Genomic DNA, 10,041 nt, shown 5'->3' with positions numbered 1-10,041 from the left:
TACAGTTAGCGAGGGTTTTAATGATGAAGTATGAAACATAGTTTGAAACTCAGATTACTTCAGAATGAAATTAAATCTCAGATACTTTTCATCAGAAGTGTCTCGTAATCGACGTCATTAATAAAATTTCAAGAACATTTGTTAAAATTGAACTAAAGCCAAAAATTATACACAATAGGGTAGCTAATTAGTATTTGAGCAAGAAGAAACAAAAACATTATTCAGAAAATAACTGCTTGACGACATTCCAAAACACTGATGCATTGCTTCATAATTAAAGATAGAAAACAGCACTCAAAACTCACTAGAAGTGAATAAGGAAAATCAGACAGCTTAAAAAAACACTATAAGGTCAACAAATTAAAATAAAGGTTAAAAATTTAACTGGTAAAACCGTGGTGTCCAAGAGAATGCATTCTTCATGCACTATGCATGAGGAAAAACTCATTATATGATTCCTTAGTTGAATTTCGCACCACTCCTCCATAGTGCTTGGAAATGCATCCTATTTCGATTTGTATTTCTCTGCTGCCTTTATTTTTCTAGTTCTGCTCTTCACTTTTTCGATTCTAGTCAAACTCTTTGTTATCAGTTGATACTATGCAGCTTTATTGTTTCAATGCGACTGAAACCAGTTTGCACTTGTTTACGTTCATGTATCAAATGTTTGAATTCGATGATTCGATGATTGGATACAATAGATGATGTATTACATAAATATAGAATATTTATTATGTCAGGTATTTTAGTAATATATCATTAGACTAAATTAGTAGACGCACTGTAGTGCTTTAATTCTTCGCATGTTCTGCTCGAGTTTTATATTTAAACATACATTTAACGGGTTTTTATTAAGGAGATCTCTTAATATTTCCTATTTGTGTGTGTTTTTAACGCACTGGATGTTAACCGATGTTTAACCAATGTTAACCAATTGATACACGAACGTACACAAGAGCAAATTGGTTTCAGTCACGTAAAAACAATAAAGCTGTATAGAATATCACCTGATAATTAAAATTTTACATAGAATCTTATGGTGAGTCTAATAATAAAGTCAGGGACTCATCCCCTTTTACAAATGAAATTTTTCGGCAATAAAATAGGTTTCAATGCTTTTTATCTTAGTGTTTGAGGGCGCATGTGACAAAAAAAAATTGAGCTTGTTTTAGATAGAAAAGTGCAATTAAGAAAAATCATTCTTGTTCTTGCTCAGAATAAAATTTCATTTTCACTTCTGGTAAATAATGAAACATTATGCCTCAAACTTTTAATAAAATACGCAACGTTAAAAATTTGAAAAAAATATATGGGAACTTACCGACCCAATATTATTATCCACATGGGTAGAATGGATAATTAAGTTAAGCATTGATGCAGCAGCCCGATGTCTCTTGATTATTGTAGTTGAAAAGTGAGGATGCCACGAAATCCAAACCAAGACCTATTTTGCTAATAGGTAATAACTCTTACTCTGCTATTAGTTGCTTCTTGATAAATGTCGCGTTTAATTGAATGGTTCCATTTTTGTATTACCTTTTCGGGGAATTTGTAATTTAAAACACATTAGGCCCATTTTTATAATTACTTTTTTTGCATTTCGGTACTGTGCATGTATAAATACAATATTATTTAAACAATAATATAAAGAAGAGCATAACCGACGAAGAAACGAAGCTGTTTTTTAATAACAAATATTTAAAATTGGCGGTTAATGAGTTAAGAACTACTGTTTGTGACGTCAACGGCCATATTTCTCGGTGGCTATGGCTCAGAACAACACCTCCTAGAAAAAAGAAGGCCTCAGCACAGGTTACCGTAAATATCCTTTAGTAGTCCAAACGTAATGACATATTTTGTATTTCTAACCACTGCACAGCTTAGTATCCCGAACGTAATGACATCTTTCTAATTTTTCATCTACTGCGCAGTTAACTTCGTCACATCGGACTACTAAATTGATCCGTGATGAGGCCTTCTAGGAGGTGTTGCTCAGAGCCGGAGTTTTTTTTCTTCTTCTTTTGAGCTTAAATTTTATTTTATTTTATAACCGTCGTTGAACAACCAACCCAATTTTATGGGTTTACGACTACTAATATTCAACTCCGTAGCCTTGTTATTTTTAACCCAATCCAGAAGACAAGGGAACTCCTGTATAGTATTGGGAGAAATTTGCTTTCGTGATGGACTTTTTGATGGAGCGTTTGCGTTACATGGAGGGGAATATCACGAGAACCTCCCACGGTTAGCCTGGCTGCAAGGGAACTCTAACCCATGATCCGTCAACCATTGAGGATATTTCACATCAGCACAGTGGTCGGTGCAAGCCGGAAGCGAAATTCGTATCGACTGGGATTCAAATCCGGTTCGCCTGTTTGGAAGGCAAACGCTCTATCAGCTGAGCCATCGCGGCTCTTTAAGCTTAAATTCGTGAAATCTCCAAAACATAAACGCATTTTCTTATGATGTACTATAAAGTACATGAGTCGTGGTGGCTCAGGGGATAAAGCATTCGCTTTCCAATCAGGTGAATCGAGTTCGAATCCCAACGATGACTAGTAGATACGAATTTCGCACCTGGCTCGCACCGACAATAGTGCTGACGCAAAATATCCTCATTGGTTGATGCATCATTGGTCCCCTTGTAGTAAGCTAACCGTGGGAAGGTTTTTTCTCCATGTTACGCCAATGCTGGTTAGTTGCATCAAAAAATCCTCAACAAAGGCAAATTTCTCCAAATACGTGATACAGGACAGAGAGCCAGTCATCTTTGAGAATATAATAAGATGCTCTTCATATTTTTTGTAATTTTTTAATTCAACCCAAAAAATAAAAGTAACTTAAAATTTAAGTATGGGTGTAAGACAATATTTATGAAAGTTATAAAAATAATTTATTTTGACCGAGATTAAATTTAAATTATGAAATTTTGCGTTGTACGCAACGGAAAATCACGAAAATGTTGAAGATTAATAAAAGCCTCAAACTGAAATGCCATGGGAATTCTCCATTTTTTTTCCAGTAAATAAAATATTTAGAACATTGTTCTAAAATTAAGGAAAAATTATAACTGGTATATATATATATATATATATATAAAGATTGCCTTGAACCCCCCCCCCCTACCTCCGTGCCTGTTGCAAACTAATATTATCTAGAGTACGCCGTAATATTATTTTGCATTAGTTTTGATGCTATATATTATTAGATTTTGTATTTTCTGATATTTTCTTACGTTGATTTTCATTTTCGGAGTAAGTCACAGGAAGATTTGGATATTAGTAGAACAATTCGGTGATATAATTTTACTTAATTTTCTTTATTGCTGTGAAGCAGTAAAACATAGAACAATAATTTTATAATGTCATTCCATGCATTATTTGCATAGCAATACAGAAATACTAAATAAAATTATTTTAGCGAACTCTGCTGCCATCCATTTTCTCCCTCTTACTCCAAAGTATTATGTTCAGCTCATTTCCTTCTTTTTTCTTTTTTTGAATATTTCAAATTTGTTCAAAAAATAATACTACATCACAACTCTTATTGATATTTGTTTCCATTTCTTCACACAGTGGGTTTTTTTGACAAATTTGATACCATTAATAATTTTCAAGTCTTTAATTTTAAAATGTACTCTTAGTATTTTTTTAAGAAATGAGCTTATTTTATCAATCTCAATTGAATCTGTTAGTTTGTAAAACATATTTCATGAAATGTGTAACTTAAGCCATTTGTAATTTCAGAATTATTATTCATTATTTATATTCTGAAATTGTAAATTTAAAAAAAAACACACTACATGATTGCAAAGTTAAATTTACATTTTTTGAATTGAGTTGAAAATTTAGCTTAATTTTTTTCCCTTTAAAATGTAACACAAGTCAGACATTCCCAAAAATATTAAAATAAAATTATACCTTGAATATTTTAATTGTTATATTTTCTAGAAATTGAGACAATAAAGAAAGTTTAAAAATATTCGAATTAGAATTACTTGCTTGCATAATTTTGTTCACTTTTTTCGCTGAAATTAAATGTAAAAATTCTTACGTAACTTTATCCTTATAGAATATGAAATTTTATATACAAAACACTTGAAACAAAACCCAAAGGCATCTGTAGAAATATTTTCAGGGAGTGAAACAAAATATAATAATTTAATAATATTTGTATAATTGAATAAAACATTTCGAGTTTAGTTTGTTTGTTTAATCCATGGATTTCATTTAAAATAGTGCAACGTTTCACTAAAATGCTCAGTTCACTAAAATACTATATTTCAAAAACTCGAGCTGCTTGGCAAAAACTAATGCTATATTTGAATTCAGAGCATCAAATTGATATGAAATAACATCAAAAATGGCACACAAACCACTGTTGACCAGTGTAATATATGAACTCAATATAGATACTGTGGTAGTAAGTTTTTTCGGTCTTTCAAAATTGATGTGGATACTTTTTGATTTCCCGGGCTCGAGTGAAAAGTCACCACTAAGTGTAGTCCTCTGCCAATTTTTTATAGTTATATTTATATATAAGCACATAAAAATTAAATAAATGAAATTTAAATAAATAAAAACAAATTAAAAAGAATTAAAATTTAAGAAATAGTTACTTGACTTTTTCGAATTTCCTTGCTCCTGGCTAATCGAAAAGTACCCGGATAAGTACCATTTTTTTTAGATTTAGAGACCTTTATTTTCTACTTGTACTAAAATCAGCAATGCAGTAAACGCAATGAAAATTTCAAATATCACTATTCCTCTCTTATAAGCAGTCGCTAAAGTAAAGTAACATTTACATTAAAATTTTATAACCCATTTCTTCATAAATAACGTTATCTTCACTAAACTATATGTGTTGAATATTGGCTCTTAAAAAGAATTTAAGTTATTTAGAATTTTTTGTTGCAAGAAATGAGAGCAGTAAGTATTGAATTACAGAAAGACTGAGTGCCACACCTAAAATTTGGCGATCACTAGTGCAAAGAAACTACGTGTCGCTTTTTTAAAAAAAAAAATTGGCCTGCGTTTATCTACTACTTGTACTAAAGAATAAATTTTTACATTCATTTTCTATTTATAATCAGCACTCGCCAAATTTGAAGCTTAAACAATTCCCTTGAGCTGTGATGGCTCAGGAGATAGTGCATTCGCCTTCCAATGAGGTGAACCGGGTTCGAATCCCGGCAATGCCTGGTCAATACGTATTCCCCATCCAGCTTGCACCGACCACAGCGCTGACATGAAATATCTTCAGTGGTAGACAGTTCATGGGTTAGAGTCCCCTTGCCGTCAGGATAACCGTGGGAGGTTCTCGTGGTCCCCCTCTCCACGTAACGCAAATGCGGGTTGGTTCCATCAAAAAGTCCTCCACGAAAGCAAATTTCTCCTACTACTTGATCCAGGAGTTCCCTTGTCTTCTGGATTGGGTTCAAAATCGAAACTACGTAGTTGAACATTCGTATTCGTAAACCCAAAAATTGGGTCAGCTGTTCAACGACGGTTATAAAAATAATAAATAAATAAATGAATAAAAAATAATTCCCTTACTTATCGATTGCTTTTTTTTAAATCAGAATCTTCACTGATCTAAGTTTCGAAAAAAGTTGTTTGAACAAATGCAAGCCCAGAATTTTATTTTATGGGGTTTAAATAATAACATGAGCTTTGAAAAAGCTCACCAACAATAATGAACGATATTACTGCCTACGAAAAACTTTAAAAAGAAAATTAATAATAATATAAAAAGTTTTAAAAAAAAACAGAAAGGGACCAACTCGAAAGCTATCCCTTAACCACTTTTTTTAAATTGCAAGTTTAAAATCTATTTGGCACCTTGGCGAATCTAGTTGGCGTCACAGATCAAGATACGAAAATCTCCCCTATAGAATTATGTAAAACCGATATTTTTATTTTATTAAAAGATAAAATGCTTAAATCCCATGTGTGCATTACGTTAATAAAATCAAACATAATACTTATAAATATCATATAATGATAGTAATTAAATCTCATATGTTAAATTACCTTCAGTAAAAAATCGAAAGTAGGCGTTGCCTTAAAAAGCAGCTTGAATCAAGAGTGCTTGTTTGTGCAAAATAAAACTTCACTACACTCCTCGCAATTATCATTCTATTGTACCAAAAATTCGTATATGAGAATTATGGAGATGAGATAGACCCAGCATAAGCCCCACGTGGGTTCGGAGTCTCTTACGAAAAAAAAAGAACATTTTCTTGAGTGGGCTCGGACTCATGATAATATTTTCATAAACTTTCATACTACTTGTAAACAAACATTTCGTTCAATTCTTGAATATAAAAAAAGTAAAATTTATAAGATATAAAAAAGTTACTGAGTTCTCGTTACTTCTGTTCGGTGCATTAGGTTAGTCAGGTTAACGCTTAATGTCAATTTAGAAATGATTTTTATTTAGCTCAAGATTTTGATTTTCTTTTTTTTTTTAATTTTCGTTCGCGTCATCTTGGAGACAGTCGTCTCTCTTCACTTTTTCTTTTACAGGTTAAGGATTTAAAAAAAAAAAACGTTTTAATGACCGATTTTCTTGTTTAGACATCAAATGACAATTTGACCTTTATCTGACGTATATTTTGAACTCTTTTAAGTAATTCTATATATCTCATGCTCAGGTGGGCTTGGATTAAAATTCTTTTGGCTCTGGTGGGTTCGGACCTTCGAAAGCAAGATTGAGCTCATCTCTGTAATGAGATACCTTTTTCTGCAATTTCTTCTTTATATGCCTCTCATTCGCTTTTTCCCCGCTCTGACATTTGAAACTAAGAACTTTCCAATCGGTCAACAATTGAACAACACAGGTTTTGATTGAAATCTAAGGAGTTGTTTCCCTTCATTTATAAAGCGTGAGGGACGGAGATCCCCCCCCCAACTCAACAGTCCCCAAAGAAGATCCAAAAAATATTAATCTAAGGTTTCTAATGTGTGTGTAAATAGAAGGTTGACCCGACTACCAGGTACGGTTCCTGAAGTCTATTTTAGTCTGATTTCTGAATTTTTATAAGAATCAGTTTACTGAGAACATTTCACATGAGAATTAATCTTATTCTAAAAATAATTTAAAATATTCAGATGTTTACTATTAAAAAGCCTTACTAATTAAATTCTTTTTCACCCATAATTGTTAAATGAATTAAACTCACTGATTTATATTTGTATGCATTGATAGCTATGAGCTGTGAAAAATTACTGATTTTACAAGAAAACATAACTCTAACTTATTTTAATTTAAAATTACGTGACAACAATCAGAAAATTAATCTGTCTGTTTTATAATCTTAGTTATCATATCTGGTATTCTTATCAGTTTTGAAGTTTCGTTTATCTATCAACATATCTGTTACGGGCAATGTAACTATTTAGGTCAGTATTCATAATGCTTAGTTATTATGAATAATGACCATTAAAATTGGGCAATTTGATAAATTTGAATTACTTTACGATAATTTCTCACATTGCCCGGTCATTATAAATACCGCTATTATTTCTTTGGGCACTTTGATTAATTGAGAGCAATGGGGACAACCACGTGCGTGTGGTGTGATTCTGGCTGGCCAATGTTCACCGGTAAATGTTGACAATCAAATTAGTCGCTTTGGTGAATGTCCGAAATATTTATTACATCCAATTTGATACTAATTTATTCGTGGATATAATTACATTCATTCGATATTTTAATACTTACTAACGATAGATTAGAACAAACATCAGTGCTTGAGTATCGGGCAAATATATACCGGGCAATGGTACTTGACTTTAAAAATATATCAATGTAGGGTATACCGGGCAAATGTATACCGGGCAGTGGCACTTGACCTTAAAAAAACATCCGTGTAGGGTATACCGGGTAAATGTATACCGGGCAGTGGCACTTGACCTTAAGAAAACATCAGTGTAGGGTATACCGGGCAAATGTATACCGGGCAGTGGCACTGAACCTTAAAAAAACATCAGTGTAGGGTATACCGGGCAAATGTTTACCGGGCAGTGGCACTTGACCTTAAAAAAACATCAGTGTAGGATATACCGGGCAAATGCAAACCAGGATATGGCACTTAACCAGAGCTAGTATGACTAAACCTTTGGTAAATGTCCGAAATATATGCCAGGTCTAGTGCCACTTTTGCTATAGCTTAAATATTTAAAAAAAATTAAACAAAGCGTTTGAATCAATTTTAAACTAATACCGAAATTATTGCTTTAAAATTAAAAAAATTAAAAAAAACTGGGCCAGATAAGATTAATTGAAGTAGTTGCTTTATACAGCGCATGTGCGGAAAAAAATTTTAAAAAAATTATCCAGGTGCATCTAAAAGTGGATGAATATCCCAAGACACCCTGTGGCTGTGTGTGACACAAATTGCCCACTTGACTTTTAACATTATAACATATATAATGACCGGGCAATGTAATAATTGCAACACAATTTATCATTTTGTCATATCTATTTGGGCACTTTTTAAATTGCCCGGGCATTATAAACAATGCCCAATTATTTGCATTGCCCGTGACATATCGATTTTCAATGAATGTCTAATAAGAACGAAAGTCATGGTTCTAAATATTGTCTGTTAATATTTTCAATTCTATATAAATTTTATGCATATAAAAACAAATTTAAAGCTTATTATAATTGTCTTTTTTTTTAGATATATTGGAGAAATAAAGTTAATGGAATGTTAACTGAACAATCGTGCATGAATGTATAAAGAGGCTCATTTCTCAAGGAGATAAAGAATCACTTAAGTGCTTGTGTAAATTGCTGAAAACTAAGGGTAAAGAATTAAATGATCGAAAAATTAAAGATTCAAAAGAAAGTGTAAGTGTTCTTTGTTTTTATTTTGATCTGTGCTTTTACTTGTAATAAAATGTGAGAAAAATTATTCTTGTAAATAATATACGTTTAAAAAGACAGCTTATCTTCAATTCAAGAACTTTTTATTTTTGTAAAAGCTTATTTAAACGCATACTTTCAGATTCATCGAACAATAAATCTTTAACAGATTAAAATCTTTATAGGATTTTCTGATCCAATTTGGAGGGTTTCTAATAACTAGATTTATTGGTAACCACTTTTTTCTTTCCACTATTTTTTTTATTTATTTATTTTTCTTTGAGTTAAAAGTACCTTAATTATGATTTTGTTTCTAAATTGTTATAAAAAAATATTTTTCTTAGTTTATAAAGTGACATTAAACTTTATATAATCCTAGGAGGCTTCGCCCCCTGCTCGCTGGCGCTCGCCAACCCCCGGAACTGCTTTCGCAGTTCATTTCGGAATGCTTCGCAATCCAATGCTCGCTTTGCTCGCTTATTGGATACGTTCTTAACGTCTAGCTTTTGTATACTTCTTTGAATACTAAAGTTCCGAAAACTTTTCACTGTAGAAAATTCTAAACCTGTAAATTTCAACATTAATTTGAAATTGCAAACAGTTCACATATTTTTCTTAATCACACTATTCTAAATTTCAGTTGTTGAGAAAAGTAACTGTTGTAAGTTTTGTTTCAAAGTCTTTCACACCAGAGTGTTAAAGCCATGTGTTGTAAAACAATAAGAAATAGTACTCTGGATAAGAGAGAGAGTTTCTTTAAAAACACAATTGTTAATTTGGGCATTTGGCGATACAACACTTATAGAATTGAAGGATTTGTTACGTCAAGTGCTCAGGTATCTTAATTTTGATCTAGCTATCCTTTATGTTGCTAAGTTAACTTTCAAAAAATTATATGGCTGGCAACAGCATTTTTATTTTTTAAGTTGTTTATTTTTATTTCTTTTAGAATTCGTTTTTTTTTTTTTAGAAAAATGTTTTTTAACCTAACAGAATTCTTTGCCGACTGTTTTCTCTATAAATGAAGAAAGTAAAGTAACTATTTAAGATCTTTAATGATCTTATTTAGTTGTACTAAGTACTTCAGCCAAAATTTGGGAGCCACGTAAGAGAATTATATATATTAGATCAGAAACACATCATTAAAAGGCAGAATGCTTTGGTGTT

The sequence above is a fragment of the Parasteatoda tepidariorum genome, chromosome 1 (genome assembly GCF_982258835.1).
Source record: "Parasteatoda tepidariorum strain Cologne lab strain chromosome 1, Ptep-v5.0, whole genome shotgun sequence".
Lineage (NCBI taxonomy): Eukaryota > Metazoa > Arthropoda > Arachnida > Araneae > Theridiidae > Parasteatoda > Parasteatoda tepidariorum.
This window is presented reverse-complemented; position numbering follows the sequence as displayed.